The sequence below is a fragment of the Podarcis muralis genome, chromosome 3 (genome assembly GCF_964188315.1).
Source record: "Podarcis muralis chromosome 3, rPodMur119.hap1.1, whole genome shotgun sequence".
Taxonomy (NCBI): Eukaryota; Metazoa; Chordata; class Lepidosauria; order Squamata; family Lacertidae; genus Podarcis; species Podarcis muralis.
Window position 1 is genome coordinate 72,296,734 of NC_135657.1, and position 18,454 is coordinate 72,315,187.

At 43.6% G+C, this 18,454-nt stretch overlaps 1 long non-coding RNA gene across 1 annotated transcript; it reads right to left on the reverse strand.

Moving 5' to 3' along the window:
* Positions 1-1,401: 1,401 nt before the first annotated feature.
* LOC144327282 (uncharacterized) lies at positions 1,402-10,342 on the reverse strand. The gene is made up of 3 exons (XR_013392285.1): positions 10,237-10,342; positions 7,264-7,472; positions 1,402-1,500 (listed from the first exon to the last, which is right to left on the reverse strand). It is a non-coding gene; the product is annotated as an uncharacterized LOC144327282 (long non-coding RNA).
* Positions 10,343-18,454: the final 8,112 nt, after the last annotated feature.

The window sequence follows — 18,454 nt, forward strand, 5'->3', positions numbered from 1 at the left end:
TTAATCATTTGCCAGCACAGCTGAAAATAATTACTAATAAATAGGAACAACTGACTCTTAACTTCCCACGCTCTCCAAAATAGTTTGGTTTTCTATTTCTGAGAGCTTGCATCTGGATTTCGGTATCATTTAGATAATGCGCACACAGTGTTTGCAAAGGATGGTGGCACTAAAGCCTGCTTTAAACATGCGCAGATTCCTGTATCCCTACTGAAGAACATAAATTTGCTCTGCTTCATTTTGAATTCCCTTTCATTTTCTGTCTCCCTTTGAAACAAAAAGTGCCATGCCAGCTCATGTCCTAACTCAAAAGCAGTTGGCCTGTCAGAAGCACGCAGCGAGTGTTTTTGTGAAGAAAGGAATTCCCTTTTCTGCATTTTGTCTCTGGCGTTTAATGTTATGACTAGACAGTATGAGGCAACTTTTCACAACTCGTAAATAGAGCAGATTTCAGAAACCATTTTAAGAGGGCGTTTTAATTCAAAGCCCTGTAACTCCACGTTCCCAGATTATCGGACCAAATTCCGATAAGGCTGAGGTTGCTAGTGGTGGGATTTGTTTTCAGCTGGGGAAACTGAGGGCTACCCCCTGCTGAGTAGGCAAATGGCTGTGGCTGGCTGTGTGGTTTTCCTTAAATAAAAGGGGAGGGTAACTAATGCATGAGCATCAAGGCATGGAACCCGTCTCACAAGCATGATGATTCCAGGAAGACTCATGCTGGAGACATAACTCTTACTACACTGTTTGTCATATGAAGACAGTCTAGGACATCCTCTTGGGGAAGTAAAGTAACGATTGCAGCTATAACTGGAAAAATGTAAAGAAGTAATGGCTTCTCTTTTTGCATAGGCTGTTAACGGACTTAATTTATTCTTGGTAATTATCCTTTTTCTTTAACATTGCTGACAATTTAATCAAGCCTAGTTGTTCCCAGGTTTTTCTAATGATACCCTCTTTTGCTGGTTGACGGCTACTTTTCTATCCTTTGGCATATAACAGGCTTGTGGTGGTCATAAAGGTTCTATTTTATATTAATTGACACCCTGAAGCATCTTAAGGCTTTCCCTCAGGAAACTATATGTCTAGGCATGCTTGCTTTTCAGGCCTCCTACTTCAGTGCAAACCCTGTGGAAGAGGATATCAGGAAGAGACTGGTGGCCAGAGGGTGGGGTGGAGTCTTCACAATAATCAGTGTTTAATCATATTTCAGAAGAACTGAAAAGAGGAGGAAAAGGAAAGCATAATAACCATGGAAGAAAAAAAGGTACAATAGAAGAACATGTGATTCATCAATTTCGTACAATAGAAAGTTGCCTGTGTAAATTTAATGTTGGCAGCCAAGGATGTAGTGTTGTTACTCACCCGGGGTGAATGAGTTTGATTTTCAAGTCATGCCACTTCAAGCAAGGGCTCCCTTTTAGTTCATGTCTTTTATGTTAGAGGAAATGACTCTTAACATCAAGGGCTATGGAAAGTCATTCTTAATTTTCATCTACGGTTCTAAAAAAGATCATAGTAATTATAAATCACCGGGAAGGGTTTGCTCAGCTACGATTCTTTATCACTTTTCTTTCTATCACCTGGTGCCACCCAGTATGAAAAGGGATGGAACTAAGAATTCCAAGTGAATCTGGAGGAAACGTATGTTTCACTTGTTAGAAACATGTGGAAAAGTACTGAAAGCTTTTATCAGAGAGTCGGATCCCTTAAATTTGGTCCCCCATTTTCCAAGACTGGTTCAAACATGCATGCATAACACTTGGATTCTCTGTTCTGCAGGCGGGTTCACATACATGTGCTGAAGATATGATAAGTGCAACTTGGAGCTCCTTATGCAAATAGACCTCCATAGATACAACACTGGGCACAGCTTTCACATCCCTCACTCTGCTTTCAAAGCTATGCTTTCAACTGAACAGTCAGTTCACATGTTCAGCTGCCAGTAGTACTGTAATGGGTTGTATCCAGACATACCCTTCCAAGAAGCACTTCTTCCATTTTCCTGCTGGAGGAAGGATGGGTGGAGGATTTGAGTCAATTGCCTCCCCTGTTGCTATCCCCCACACCACCTCCCGCCCTGTTCCAGTGGGTCACACAACGCTCCAGATCAGCTTTTCATGGAGTCTTTAGGTAGAGGAGGAAGTGGCAGAAATTGCTACTCCTCTCTTCTGCCTATGGAAGCATCTCATGGGGAAAACTCTGCTCTCAAACCCTATTCAAGTGTGCTTGAGGCCACTTCCGTCACCTCCAACCTTGCCACATTCAATGATGTGGTCTGATGGGAGTCTTACAAGCCTGTGATCAGGAAGTGTAAAACGTACCTTAGGCTGCAGTTTCTGGGGAGTAAGCATCCTTAATGCAACAGGACTTACATCTGAATAGACATGCATAGGATCACATTGTAAGCCTGCAACCCTAAAGACATTTTTTGGGGGGTAAACCCCATGGAAACCACTGGGTTGTAATCAGGGCTTTTTTTCAGCTGGAACTCACACGAACTCACTTCCAGCACCTCCCAGGTGGGCGTCATGGCCATTCTAAGAGAATGAAGGAGGTGTTCATGGTGAGTTCCGGCAGCTCCATTTCTTGAAAAATAGCACCAGTTGTACTTCTGAATGAACATGCATAAATCAAGTGATGTGCATGCCATGTGAATGAGGGCTGTCTATTCCAATTTCTTTCCTGCAGTTTGTCTTCATATTCTGTATGAAAAAGTGGGCTATATTGTTTCTGGTTCGCTTCTGTGGGCTGTTGGAAGGGTGTGTCTTTTCTGGGTCATTTTGTAACTAACAACAAAAAAATATAAGTTTTTTTAAAAAATAAAAAATTAATTTAGAAAAGGTACTCAGTGAAGTAATTCTTGTTCCTCCTAAAGGCAGAATAAAATGCTTAAGCAACCTTAGTATTAGACATTATGTGTAGTTCCACCTACACTGACATGAAAGCTTTGTAAACACCTAACCCTAAATGGCAGGCAGTAACTCTGAATGAAGCACTTAGATCTTGTGCAACTTTCTGGGGTCCCCCCGCCCGCTCCCAAAAGAACAATGCAGCATTAAGGGTGTGCTTCTGTGCCTTTGGGTAGAGTGGTTTCCCAAGCTTGAGAAGTGTATGTTCTATGCAAATTAGAAGAAGAAGAAGAAGAGTTTGGATTTGATATCCCGCCTTTCACTCCCTTTAAGGAGTCTCAAAGCGGCTAACATTCTCCTTTCCCTTCCTCCCCCACAACAAACACTCTGTGAGGTGAGTGGGGCTGAGAGACTTCAAAGAAGTGTGACTGGCCCAAGGTCACCCAGCAGCTGCATGTGGAGGAGCGGAGACTCGAACCCGGTTCCCCAGATTACAAGACTACCGCTCTTAACCACTACACCAAACTGGCTTAGATCACCCATACGGAGTTAAATGCTCCATGGTGGTTTATAGCACAACACTTTTATTTGTTTAATTTTGAAATTATATATATGGACACAAGAAGAACCTTCTGGAGCAGGCCAGTAGCCCATTTAGTCCAGCATCCTGTTCTCACAGTGGTCAAGCGGATGGAATTACTGTGAATTTGATTAAAGTGAATGGGATTAAAAAGTGATTGATTTTTTAAAAACAAAAGTATTGAATTTGGGTTGGATTGTGGCCAAACTGTAAAGGGGGGGGGGGGTCAGTGTGGTAATGTTCAACTACAACACATTTCTTCCAAAGAAGTGATTACAGAACAGAGACTCCCATTTGTTCCTTGACTTACAAGTATATGCAGGTGGAACAGGAATCAACTCTGGCATTAAGTGTTTGCGTGAAAAAGGGGTGGGGTGTGAGGGAAAATGAATCATAATCACGACTAAGAGAAACTCTATTACTTAATTACAATCTTTCAAATGAGCAGTGACCCTTCACCCGCAGATGCTGAAAGAACTTCACTTTTAATGAGTAGGAAGTTACACCTTGTGGCAGATACGCAAGGGCGCCCTGAAACCTGGGGTGAGAGTTAGTCAACAGCTATTGCTACTATTCATATTCAGGGTTTTTTGTAGCTCAGTGTTGTGCTAGTTGCCGTACAGAGAGCTAGAAGTGACATGGTCCCTTCCCAGAGGTAATTCCAATCAGTGTTAAGTGGGCAACAAAATGGGAGACAAAGGAGCTTGAGAAATTAATAGTAGGGATGGGGTAAATTACAGAGAAGTGGGAGGCAATATGCTTCTGATATCAGTTGCAGGAAACCACAGGAGGGGAGAGTGCTGCTGCTGCTCTCAGCTTCTGCTTGTGGGCTTCCTGGTACATGTGGCTAGCCATGGTGAGAACAGAGTGCTGGAACTAGATGGCCCTTGGGCCTGATCCAGCAGGCTCTTCTGATGTTCTTATGAAAGGATTTCATGAGCAGCGGTGGTTCCAGGCATGTGTGGCAGTGTGGCAGAGAGACAGGAGTGGAAGGACATGATGTCACAATGAGGCCAGTGACAGATGAGTTTGTGGATACCAGTAAAGGAAGCAAGTGATGGGATTGTAGGGAGGATGAGTTAATAGTTCTGGATATTTTCGGAAGCAATTCTCAGCTTCTTAGGAGGGCAGCTGAGGGCCGCTGGATGTTGCTGATCCTCCTGTGACAATGGTAGAAGAAAAAGTGCTGGGTATGTGAGTGGCAGATCAGAAAAGAAGTTGGATCCTGATAATTAAAATATGGTATTATGCCGTTGGCATGCCCCTGACAAGAGAGGAAAAATGATGCCAGCGCTGGAACTCATGCAGTTATTTTCCCTTCCATTGAAACCAATTGGAGTAAAAATATAAAACAGAAAAAGGGGAGGAGGAAACTGCTGGAAACTACTAGTTAATCCTGATGTCCCATGTGTGTGCGTGACTGCTTGATTGCCTGAATTAAAAAAAAAAAGTGTACAATGCTTGACTCACTGTCTAGTCAAGAGAGACATACGTGCATTGTTTGCACAGTGTATGAAATATAGGTTGTTAGAGTATTAAACACTCATGATTGTGCTCTCCCGCCTCTACCCCTCTCACAGTGAATTGACTACAGCATTAAGTAAGTTTAAATACTTCACTTAACAGTAATCACAGGTCTCACTCATGCATCGTTCAGTGCTACAGCAAAAACAACACAGGTAAAGTATTCTTTGTTACAAAACACAGAAGTTATTCTTAGACACACAGTCTGGAGCCCCAGCCTCCACTAGCGGGGTGCCAACTTGAATAAAATATTGGCAGGGCAGGTAAGCCCTACCTCACATAAGTGATCACAAGACGCAACACATGCCCAACATTTGAATGGCAATACCCATCACCTTTGGGGGGGGGGCTGGCATCCTCAAACAATTTATTGGGGGCCAAAGAGACCTCAACCCCTAGGAATTGCCTCTTGTGTCCGCAAGAGACACATTGGATAGCTCTGCCCATTTATTGGTTTTTATGTTTAGATTAAAGGGATGTGGGTGGCGCTGTGGTCTAAACCACAGAGCATAGGGCTTGCCAATCAGAAGGTCCGCGGTTCGAATCCCCACGACGGGTTGAGCTCCCGTTGCTCGGTCCCTGCTCCTGCCAGCTCCTCCTAACCTAGCAGTTAGATAGCACATCAAAGTGCAAGTAGATAAATAGGAACCACTCCGGCGGGGAGGTAAATGGCGTGTCTGTGCGCTGCTCTGGTTTGTCAGAAGTGGCTTTGTCATGCTGGCCACATGATCTGGAAAAACTGTCTGCAGACAAACGCCAACTCCCTCAGCCAGTAAAGTGAGATGAGCGCTGCAACCCCAGAGTTGTCCGCGACTGGACTTAACAGTCAAGGGTCCCTTTACCTTTATGTTTAGATGAACAGCATTTCCATCCTGTTAGCTATTCCATGTTTACCTGTGCTCAGAGGCATATAGATCAGCTGTGAGGGACCTTTGATGCTCTGGAGGTTGCTGAAGTACCACTCTCACCATCCCTGGCTATTGGCCATGCTTGATAGGACTAAGGGGAATTCCACTTCTTCAACATCTTGGGGTGGGCGGGCAAATAGTCTCTCCCCGCCCCCAGCATATGTGACACTGTGCATATTTACACAGAAGGACTGGGTGCAATGGGACTTCCTCCTTCCCCAGTGTTCGTGTATAGCATTGCAGTTTTTCCTGCTTTTCTGGAATGCCAATTCCACCTCCTTGTCGGTTGTTGTGCAGTCCCCTTCCACTAGGCACTCTGTTTCTCTCACCATCACCCCCTTCCCCAGCACCTCTTTTTACCTTCCCAACCTTTTCCCTCCCGATTTATATTCCTTCTCATTTTTATTAAATGTATGCATATGCTGTAAGTGTTTGTGTTGTAGATTAGTTATTAGAAAACAAAAATGGGAAGTGAAGCTTCAAGATGCCAATGGACAAAGGTAAATGACAAAATGGTGTCAGCAAAGAAAAAGAAGAGAATGAGGAATGAGGGTGTTCAACTAGATTCTTAACTAATGGGCTTTACAGCCGAAGCCCAGAAGTGTTTTGGGTGTGGTGTGATGGCCATCAGACTGTCACCACTGAATTACACTGCACCAATCTAGGACAAGGAGCAATAAGATGGGTCAAACATATGCCACAGGGAGATGGAGAAGCCCAAGAGGGAGTGTGATGTTAAGGGCACATTTAAGGATTAGCAGGACTGATGCTGATTCTGTCTTGTTCCAAAGAGTTGAAAATTATGTTGGCGTGTATCCTTTGATCTGTCACCACAATTTTGGGGTGCAGGTGACTAAATTGTATCTTTGACTTGACTTCACTGTCAAGAGCCCTTGCTTTCTAATACAAGGCCAACAGAGAAATCAGATTATTTGGACCCTGAATATAACATAAGCCAATTGTGTGGGTTAAAAGATTTAAAACAATCACTGTTAAATCTGACACATTTCACTCCAAGCTCTTTATTTTGGTTCTCGGTTAATAGGTGATTGAACTATTTGGAGAAGAGCCAGACTATGGAATCTCCAGGCCAGACTCTGGCACTGTTGACAAGGAGTCAAAAAGTATTGTGCTGTAAGAACTGCATAGCATTTGGAGACACTTCTTGGGCAAATCAAGAACTTTGTATTAAAATACAAAACTCTCTGGAAAAATCCGGGGGGACCAAGCTTATCTGTGTTGTGTGACCCATCTTGTTATGGTTGGTTTGTTCTTATTCTACACTCAGCATGGATGTAACCAAATCCAACAAGTTCCAAAGCTGCTGCCATAAAGCACCACTGCAACAAAAAACTTCACATTTCTTGTCTTCTGAGCTTACTAACACCTCTAAATGACTTACGAAAATAGCAGGAGCAATCAATTCTTGAAGGAAGGTGGTGGACTCTCCTTCATGGGAGGTTCTTAAGCAGAGGCTGGATGGCTATCTCTCATGAATGCTTTAGCTGACGTTCCTGCATTGCAGGGGGTTGGGACTAGATGATACTTGGGGTATCTTCCAGCTGTATAATTTTATGATTCTGCAGTTTTATGGAGCTCCTCCAGAGGTGCCTGTAAGACAAGTTAAGCTAAGTTAAGCTTGGATAAGTAGTACTACTGTCTTGAGCACAAGAAGAAGCCTCCTGTGGCTGATCAATGACAAATTTTTGAATTGATTGACATCCCTAGTACAACTTATTCCATCTCAGGACAGGTAAGCCTTCTAGGTGTAGGTTTTGTGTACAACATCAATGTGCATAAAGTAAAAGGGATGCACAGAAGGTCATGTGGTGACGGACTTGTTAAATTATTGTTGTGCAAGGCCTAAATGCCAAAGTGTGGCTGATGGCACGAGGCAGAACACACCCTACATATAAAGTTAATAATATATAGTGGCCTTCCTCTCGAACGTCTAATTGCAGAAATTTGGCTTAACCTGTCGGAAGGGCGTGTTAATTAAGAGGCAGAACCTGATAGACAGCTCTATTTTAAGGGACTGACAAGTACTCATCCTTCCTTTTGAGCAGCTGCTGAGCCCATTTGGCCCCAACACTTAATTAATGTGAGGAAACTGTTGACTGCAACAACCAGTTTTACTTTGCTTTTACCAGAGGCTAATTAAAGTTTTAAGAGAAAAAAACCCATATACAGCTTGGGAGGCCTCACTGTCATGTCACAAAGGCTGAACACACTGACAACTAATCTGTCATGTGGTCAGGTTTTCTGCCATGTGGTTACTTGCTTTCTTGTATTAGTACAAACATAAGAGTGCGGGTGGGTGTTTTTCCTGCCACACATTCTAATATGTGGTAAAAGTCCGTGGTCTTATCAAGTGTCAAGGCTTTCTCACATTTACCTACCTGGTAGATTGGTAATCTGCCTGAGTACTTAATGGAAGGACAAACCAGACAAGCGTTCTTACTATTAATGCAGTTGTTAGTTTGGTTTTAACACTAAAACAGGCTTGGGAAACCTCTGGCCCACCCAGTGCTGTTGGACTACAACTCCCATCATCCCCATCCAGCATGACCAGTTGTTTGGGATGATGGAAGTTGTAGTCCAACAGCAGCTGGAGGACCATGGGTTCCCTAGACCTGAACTAAACTTGGGTATTGGAGTGAAGCCCAACCCCTTTAGTCTACTGCCTTAAGATATTCATCTCAAGCCCATCCATTATACTGGAAGTAGACCAGTAGAATGGGAGTGAAAATATTCTTTAAGAAGCAGAGACAGTTAAGGCATGAAGCAGGTTTTGATCTTTCTGTTAGTCAACTTCAACCGCTATACCTGTGCTGTATAGCCCAATGGATGAGAGTGTGCTTGGGTAAACATCTCTGTCTCCGGTTTGGATACCTTTCCTTAAGGAAAGGTTACAGGTTTTTTGTTTCATTTCTAAGGAATGATTTGCCCCTCCTTGCTTCATCATGGTTTGTAAAAATCCTGGTTTTTTGTGGTTCGAAAGGTAAAAATATTTGCCATAGTCCTATCTCTGAAGCTTTGGTTCTGTATGCATGTATTCTCAATCATAGGGGTGAGTGGAGTATGCATATATACTCCATTCATATATATGGTTAATCCTGGTTTTAAGGTATAAAGTAGGGACATTGTGTGGTAAATTACTTCAAACACATGGGGTACAGGCCCACTGTACAAATGCCCATTAAAACTTGCACGTGCTAGTTTGTATTTATAGATGCACATTTAGGCTGACTATCATAGGGCAAAACTTACTCTGGCTGTCAGGACTTATTCTGAGATATGGCGACCAACAAGATTTTCTGGTTTGAGTGCACTGTGTCATACCATCTAACATTTTCCAATGCCATGTGCCTTCCAAGATGTGCTCCTGGGCAAGTAACATGACCTGGGCCTCGCTCCCCCCCCCCCCCGTGCCTTTTTCAGGGTGTGAGAGTGCTGCACCTATAATGGCTATCTAGATTTCACCTGGAAATACGGGATGTCCCATTTTTTCTGGGGCACTTGGAAGGTATGCTGTGTGTTGAGTGGACCCTCTACCTACCCCCACCCCACATAACCTATTCAGAAGATCTTATGTACATATTAAAACTACTAGTAGCTGAACCCCTTCTCGACAATCCCTCCAGACCTCACCAGCTCCCTGCCACTCCCCTTAGACCTTGCCAAGCACCTTACAGCTGACCCCAACTCCCACCCTGCCCCTAGGCCTCCTCCCACCTCTCTACACATAGGACCTGTCTCACACAGAGGTGGGCAGCAGCAGTGGCAGCAGAGCAGGCTGGTTGCTGGAGAACTGCCCTGGCATGTCCTGACTGTTTCTCTGCAGCTTGCCTTGGCCTCTGGGCAAATTAAGGCGCATACACAACATACATTTAAAGCATACATCCCCACCTTCCAAAAAAAGAATCCTAGGTGAACTGTAGTTCACCTCTCACAGAGCTTACCAAGCTGCAGTGGCCTAGAGTTTTTGAGAAGGATAGGGTTCAAATGTGCTTTAAATGTGTGTACGCAGCCTAGGGTGTGTGATAGCTAAAGTCTCACATGCATCTCACTTTGTAGCACTCCCAATTGCCCTATAAAAAAGATAAAGGAAGTTAAAAAGAGGGAGAAGGCAATCTGAGGCCTAGCACAAAAGGCCTGGGTCTTAGGCCTTGTGGGCTTAACATCCCAACAGTGCCCTGGGTGTAAAATGAAAGTTTGCTTTTTTAATAACTGTAATTGTAAAGCACACATGTGCAAAGCGTGCACATTTTGTAATTTGTCATGAGCTGGCAGCATGACAGCGGGGAGGAAGAGGATCCCGGTCAGGGGTGTAGCCGAGACTGGGCAAGCAGGGGATGGGGAAGGAAGTACTCACAGGGTGACGGAGGATGATGAGGGGATGGAGGTCAGTGCACACAAACCAGAGCAGCAGCACCTATCACCAGAGCCAGAGGGGCCCCAGTCCCCACAAACACAGTGGGCCCTGAGGTATGAGAAGCAGTGGGAGTGGTGCTCTAGGAGGTTGAGGCAAGCAAGGGCCCACAGCCCAGCTCCCTAGTTCTGGGAGGAGGGGTGGGATTCCTCTGCTGGAGCAGGACTGGAACAGGTGAGGGTCACCTGCCTCATCAAGCCCAGATGCTGCAATCAGCAAAGTACAAACGGGGAGCAGAGCTGAAGGGCTGTGTCTGCTCAGCTGCCCATGTTGATAGCCCTTGGCTGGACTTTGGAATTGGCTTGACCCTGAAGTGTGTTTCCTGACTGTTGGACTTTGCTTGTGTGGATTGACCCTTGGACTTTGAACATTGGGCTTGGTATACTGACTTGCTGCCAGGTAGGCCAGGGGTTCAGGATATAATTGCACCAAAAAAAAGAAAGATAAAGACACCCCTAAAACAATAACTTTGCACCTTAAACCCCAATGGACTTTCCTTCTTAACAGCAGCCAATATATGTGTAAAGTTTAAATTCCATTGTTACCAAATTGTGCGTTGGAAGAGAAAGAGGTGAGCCCATTCAATTAGTCAGGAGAGACATAATGGAAGAAACCAGGAAGCATGTTAAAACAAAACAAAACACCAGGGCCTACTAAATACTGGCAAGGTCACCATGGTAGGAGTAATTTGTGTTTGTGTGGGTGTACAGGGTGTACTGTCAACTGACAGCTAATGCAGTAACACTCACTGTGTGTCACTGCAATAACACCTGGAGCAGAAGTGAACACAGCACCTATCTGTTTAAGAGCTCCACTCTGTTTATATTATCCTCTCCCTCACACATAGAAGTGAAGTGAGCAAGTGAGGCTGGGAGAAGAAAACAAATGGTGCTAAATGGGTGCAATCTCCATGTGTAATATTTCTACTCCTGAGTCCTACTTCAGGGTCAAACTTACAAGATAAACTAATGGAAGATAAATGACTGGAGTTGTTGCACTGTATTAATACATCAGTTTGTAAAAGGCCAGGAAACAGAGAATTGAAGTGAGTGGGGAAAGGCAACTCTGAAGCCACCTACTTGAGATCACTTCACTTGGATTAGATGGCTCTTAGACCACTTTAACCACCATGCCTTCCTCAAAAAGTGAGCTTGTTCAAGAGTGGGGGAAAGGGTTAGCTTCCCTCACATGTTCAATACAAGCTTATGAATGAAGTTAAGAGATTCTGAGCATAGAACTAGGGTTGATAGTTATTGCTCTTCAAATGTGAGAGAACAAGATGTGTGGTCATCTTCTGTTTGCCTCACCAATCACACACTTGGTTTGAAGATATTTCTACTCCTGACAAAATGCTGAGGGTAGGTAGAGAGGAAGTTTTATCGAGCCAGTCTGACACACAGTTATTCTGCCTTTGAGAATGTGCAATTAATGGTTGTTGTTACCATTGCCGTTACCATTGCCATACATTTCTTTGTTACTGTTCAGTATTTTTTTTTATTTGGGATTTTTGCACACATTATTCCTAAAAGCTCAGGGTACATAACATTCACAAATGCATCATCAACATACTTTCCCAGCATTCAAGTAAAAGCATATTACATTGCATTGTGCTGGCTTCTTTGAAACTTGGAGGAAGTTAGTTCCAAAGCTGATGAGTGGCAACTGGGATGTTGCTTTTGCTGTTCAGGGTGTATGACTGGAGAGGAAGTTTCCAATTGTCAAAAGAACTGCTTGCTAGAATTGTCAGCAAGAGCTCGTTTAAAACACCGCCTCTCCAGTTTTGCAGGAATGTGATATTTCTGTTCTATCTGTGTGTGTTTTTGTGAAGTGGAAGGATTGCAAAGCAACAGAAAAGTAATCCAAGTTCATAGGCGCAGAATGCAGAATGAACATGTGAATAAATTAGCATAGGTGTCTGCATTTGGAAATCATCAAGAGTGGCAAATATATGTAGGAATAAAAAATGATGCTCCAATTTCGTTATATCATGTCAGGCAAAATCGAGTAATGCAAAAAGAAGCTTCCCTTTCATCATCCTCTCAAAGAACAGTGCTATGATCTCTGGTTTGGGAAGAAAATGTAACTTTTATTTCTTTGAGTGGTTCAAGATCTGAAGCAGGAACAAAGATGAGTGTCCAGTCCAATACCCATTTGTTCCTAAGTTACATGAAGTGATAGGCCACTTGGTTTCAGCACATTTTTGAAGATTCCAGCCCTCTAATGGCGTGGAGTATTTCTGGCAACAGATGAGAGATAATAAGTTTCTCTGGGATGAGTTGTAGGACCAGCTGTAGTTTTGATGTGAAGATAATGCATTTTGGAGAAGTGATGGAGGGGTGGAGGAATGGAGGGAGGACAGTGTCTGTTTCAGCCTGGAGCCCATATGTAGAACTAAAAAAGATGAAAATACCCAGTTCACTGCCTGAGAGTCAAAATCTTCTCCAATATTCACTTCAATCAGCATTGAAAAGTTTGCTTAAGAGTCCCAAGAAGTCTAGCAGCTGTTGTCCTGTACGGAAGAAGTCCAGGGCTCCCTCCAGATTGGTGTTTTCTTGCAGGTATCTTCTGCAAAATGTTCTTGGCACAATACTGGTACATTGCTGGTGGATTCCTTCTGCTTTAGTTTCTTCTGTGATGCTTTCCCAGTGTTGCCACGTTATTGCTATCTGGAGGGACTATAGCACAAGAAGACAAAACTAAACCCTGGCCTAAACTAAACACCTAAGGTTAAAAAGCTACAGGATTTCAGCAGCAAGTTATGGGAGATGCACTGATTGAATTTGGAGTCAAAACCTTTGCAGGTTGAAACAGACAATACTTACATGCTCCTATTTCTCTCCCTATCCCAGTCATGGGGAACCTCTGACCCTCCAGATGTTGTTGAACTCCAACTCCCTACCCATTGGCCACACTGGCTAGGACTATTGGGAACTGGAACTCAAGAAACATCTCAAGTGCCACCGGTTCCCATCAACAGAACTGGGATAAAGTGAACCTACTGGTGGTTTCCTGAACTGGAAGAATGTGAAGAAGAGTAACCAGATAAAGAAATCATTGATGAATCATAGTGTAGGGACCTCAGTTTGAAAGAGAAGCAGGTGATGGAAATTATTATTATTAGATGAAGGTCTTGCATGTTGAGCACACTGCTTTATGGAAGTGAGTTGTGGGCAACTTACACCCACCAGGAGCAACACCTCAATGCCTTTCTTATGCATTGCCTCAGGAAGATTTTGGGCATCACCTGGCAAGGCAGCAAACAAAGATGTGCTTTTCTGAGCCACATTCCCAGCATGTTTGCACTTTTGTCTTAGCAATGTCTACACTGGCTTGGTCATGTACACAGAATGGATGATGGCAAACTTCCCAATAAAGCTCAATGGGGAGCTGGTTTCAGGCACTAGGCCCATTGGTAGACCAAATCTACCTTACAAAGATGTCTGCAAACGTGACCTGAAGGCTGGCAACATTAACCCCACTATGTGGGAATCCCTTGCAGGCAAATACAGTGCCTGGAGACAGTCAGATTGTGTATCTACAGCAGTTACCAGAGAAGGAATGACTGCTGGGAGGAGTGCAGAGAGAAGAAATGCCATGGTGCACCTGTAGCAGCAACCAGATACCTTCATCTGCCCCAGCCACAGGCACCGTAACTCTCCAACAGTTTGAGTTTACCTCTGAAGGCACACTTTTCAATTGTCTCCTGAGACAGACACCAACCGCAATCACCACAACTACTATTAATGTCTTAAGGCCCAGTGCACAGGGGAGCATTCCCATTCCTGCCCACTGAAAAATACACTGAGTTTTGGCGATAACAAGGCTTACTAGGATGTTTCCTTACTCATCATTGGTTGTTACCATTGTTAAGAGAAAAAGTAGAATATTGCTGGAAGTTTGGCAGAGCACTAAAAAGGCACTTTGGTTCCATATTACAATTCACCTTCCAAGGCAGCTTCTGGCAAACTGACTGACTTTATTGACTCACTTAATTTTATTGTAGAAAGGCACTTTAGGTTTTGCTGGGCAGATCTGTGATGAAGTCATGCTGTCAATATTCTGTGGTGATAAGTCAAGCACAGATTGTCCTCAGGGTTTCTGAAGGCAAATCAAAATGAAACTTGCCAGTAGGGGAGAGCAAAGATACTTCACACCCACAGAGACGACATGCACTCATTTTTGTAAAGGGAGGTTAGAACACGAGCCTCTCACTCCAGCTCAAAGGTCCTGCAAAAGCAATTCTCCATATGACTCGACTCAAAGAGTGTTTTAAAACCTCATGACCACACAGCATTTTAACTGCTTGTTCATAAGCCCAGTTTTCACTTTTTTAAAATAATAAAAAATGTACCCTTCCACCTTTCAAATTTGCTGACAGTTTGAGAAAATGAATTTCTTCTAACTGGGCCAAATAAGACTGCTCAGATGGGCCTTGAATAATTGTGTGTGTGTGTTTTACTGGTGGTGATGGGGAAGCTAATTAAAAATGAAGCAAATTCTGTCAGTTATTTATATCTAGAGGAGCACCGAGGCTTCATGTGGCTGCCTGGCTTCATTTTGCATTGACCATTTGATAGGCAAGAGTACACAAAGAGGATAAACAATAAGCAAACTCTCAATGAATCAACTGTGGTACTCTTTACCTCAGTAGAAAAGAGAGTTCTCATTTCAGTTTTCTCAGGAGCTACACTGAAAGATACTCTATAACTGCCTTCCTGAACCTGGTGCTCTCTAAATGTTTTGGCCATGCTCGTTGGAGCTGATGTAGTCCAAAAAATCTAGAAGCTGCCCTTTAAGAAACCCGAGGGTGGCTAATATGGATGACTCCTCCTGCTACAAATTTGCTGCTGGTCTGGTAGCCTTGTTGGTTTTCTCCAGTTAAGTTTTACCAGTTAAAGAGACCCATTGAAATTAATGGTTCTTAAGTTAGTCATGTTCATTCATTTCCATGGCTCTGCTAAGTACAGCCACCATTGGATACAACCCTGTGTTTCCAACCTGCCCTCAAATGCCTATTGTGCATGTCTTTTTCACACAAAACTACTACTATCCCACTCATGTATGAAACTCCTTTAGTAGGGGCTGGCATGGCGGTCCTCTTTGTTCTAGCAATATTGTGGGTTCCTTTTCCTCCCTAGGCAGGAATCTGTAGCTTATTTCCAGCAAAAGGGGGCTTGAGGACACCATGTATGCTCAACAGCCTTCCATCTTACAGTACCCAGATGTTCGGTATATAAACTCCTTTCCAAAAAAGAATAACTGGCAAAGCACAAGTGAGCATTTATAAAAACAGTAAGCATCTTTATTACAGCACTGTGATAAAGAATATTCCACAAGAGTTGTAGAAACCTACAGCAGTGTTAAGAGGCAATTGATAATGCCAGGGCTTAATTTTATCAGCAGTGTTTATTACTTATACTGGGTGTTTCCTTCCAAGTCCAATCAGTCTATTAATTGCTTTCTTTTAATCTTAGGAAGGGCAGTGGATTTTGTTCTCAGAGGGAACTGGCTTCAGTTTTGACAGAACAGCAAAAGCAGCAGCTGTTGGCCCATTGCAGTCTGATGAGATTGCTGGCTCTAATACACTTTGCCTTTTGACTGTAATGTGTTTTATGAAACATCTTCTAAAGCTTACAAGTGACCCCAGGACATAACTCTCCAGCACTAATGTCTCTCTTTGCCAAGTAATGAAGTATGATTTATGGTGGTAATGGTTAATCTCAGGTGTGTGTGTGTATGTGTACCTGTGTATGTTGTTTTTTTATATAAAAAAACCTGTAGAATATAGGAGTATAACATGCACCATTTGGCACATTTATGACAAAGGTGTTCTGGTTTTCTTAACTCCACAGTTTTGTGTTGGCAGTTTTTCAAATTCCTTAGACAGATGTTTAAATGAATTTAAGAGGACAGAGGAATACTTTTAAAACATCATACGGAGTTGAGTGTCTCAATATGAAAAGGAACATTATTCCTCTACCAGTTTAGGTAGGAAAGGATGCCACATGGCCTATCCTGTTTTAGATCTGCTGTTAGCTGATAGAAATAGCAAATGTGGAATTAGCTTTGTGGGAAAAGTCCCGTTTATGATGCAGTTGAGACTGGTGCAGAGGGAAGGAAGTAAGAACACTTCGTGACTCTCTGAGACTTAGCTTGTATTCACATCTAATTTCTTAAAAATGTATCAGGACTTGTCTGGCATGCAGAATATGGGACTATTGCTGTCCAGGTAGAAACCAAACTGCAATACAGAGAGACACAGAGGCTTTATGTATCTAATGTAACAACTTCCAAATGTTCCCCTCTCAAAGGAAAATATACAATTTTGGAGAAGCTTGGCATGCTGAAAGCCCATTGGAGTCTATAGTACTTAAGCACAATGCATAACCAAGAGCAAAGTTATCAGAAGACCGGTTTGTCAACATGCAAAATGCTTTAGAAAAGCAAAGCCCATAAAGGGTGAGGGTGGGTGGCAGGGAACCCAAATACAGCCTAACAAGAGCAGAGCATGTTCAATGGCCACACACACACACACACACACACACACACACACACACTCCCCAAGTGTCTTTCGTGTGGCAGGGGAGAATGGAAAAGCAGTGAGAGGACATGGAATTGTCTATCCTCACAAAGGAAATAGCTTGCTGGCTGAAAGTCTGAGTGGAAGCGCATTCCACACTGCAAGGTTTTGTTGTGGCTCTCCCTTTTATATACTAATAGCAAACTTGAGTGCTGTTTATGATGGCAATGAAGCCAAAATGGGGCTACTGGGGGAGGGGAAGGTGGCATCAGTATGCACAGGGGAACCCCAAGCTTTGCAGAAATTGAAAAACGAAAAGACCATTTAAGTAAAAAACCTAAAGAAGCAACTTGATGCCCCAAAACAGCCTGATGAGGACTGACCATGCTCAAGCAGTCAGACTGAGTGCCTGTTTTGGGGCAGAGGGGTGGAAGCCTCAAGGTGGGAGGAATGGAATGGAGTGTCCTGGAAAAGGGCCCTGCTATGTGCCCTCCTTTGTGTGTGATTGAAATGTGTCTTTGAACAGCCCCCTCCTCCAATCTGGGGAATTGTGGTTGTCCTACCAGCCAGCCCTCAGGTCTGCGGCTGCTGTTGCTGAATGCCAGGTTGGCTCGGAGTAACACCTCCATGATCTGATTATGGATGAGGCGGCCGATCTGGCCTGTACCACCGAGACCTGGGTGAGTGAGCAGGGTGGAATTGGTCTCACCTGGCTGTGCCCACCTGGGTACTCAGAACTTTGTCAGACTTGAAGGTTGTGGAGGGAGAGTTGCTGTGGTCTATAGAAATTTTCTTTTCTCTCTTCAGGCTTTCTGTCCAGTTGTGTGGGGGCTGATGGATCCAGTGGGCTTCGAGATGGCTCTGGGGGATTTTCCAGTTGATATGACTGGCACTTCTGTCAAAGCCCTGGTAGATCTCTAGAACACCCAAATGGCTCATGTCATTGACATGAGTGTCACTGAACACCCTTGCCCACTTCATGGAGCCTATTCAGGATTGCAATACCTCAAGGACCACCTCACTCCCTATAAACCAACATGGTTATCATCCGAGGCCTTTCTTTGGGTGCTTCTGACCAGAGGCCCAGAAGGGGGCAACATCAGAACAGGCCTTTCCTGCAGTGGCTCCATTTGTTGAATGCTTTCCTCAGGGAAGCTCGCCTAGTGCCTTCATTACATATCTTTAGGCGCCAGGAAAAAACATTTCTCTGTAACCAGGCCTTTAGCTGGTTAATGTTCTATGGCCTGTGTTTGTGGGAGCAGGGTTATTGGTTTCTTTTTGTTTTGTGATGCATTTTGTGTTCTCATTTTGTATTTTTATGTCGTGAACCACCCAGTGATCTTTAGATGAAGGGAGGTATACAAATTCAATAAATAATAAAATAATAACTATAACAATGCCTTCTGTTTGCCTGGATAGAGCTATGTGGGGAAACCTCTAAGTTTTGCTACAGGGCTTTGCACACTTTTGTCTGTGGTCTCATCTACTCAGTGGCATGTGGCTTCAGGAAGTCTCCCCTCCCCCCAAGGTAATGTGACCATCTAGCTGAAAAACGTTCTTCACCTGTCATATACCTTTTGTTACTGAGAAGTGGAAATGAAATACTACAAGTTATCTAAGAAATGGAGCTGACTCATTGGG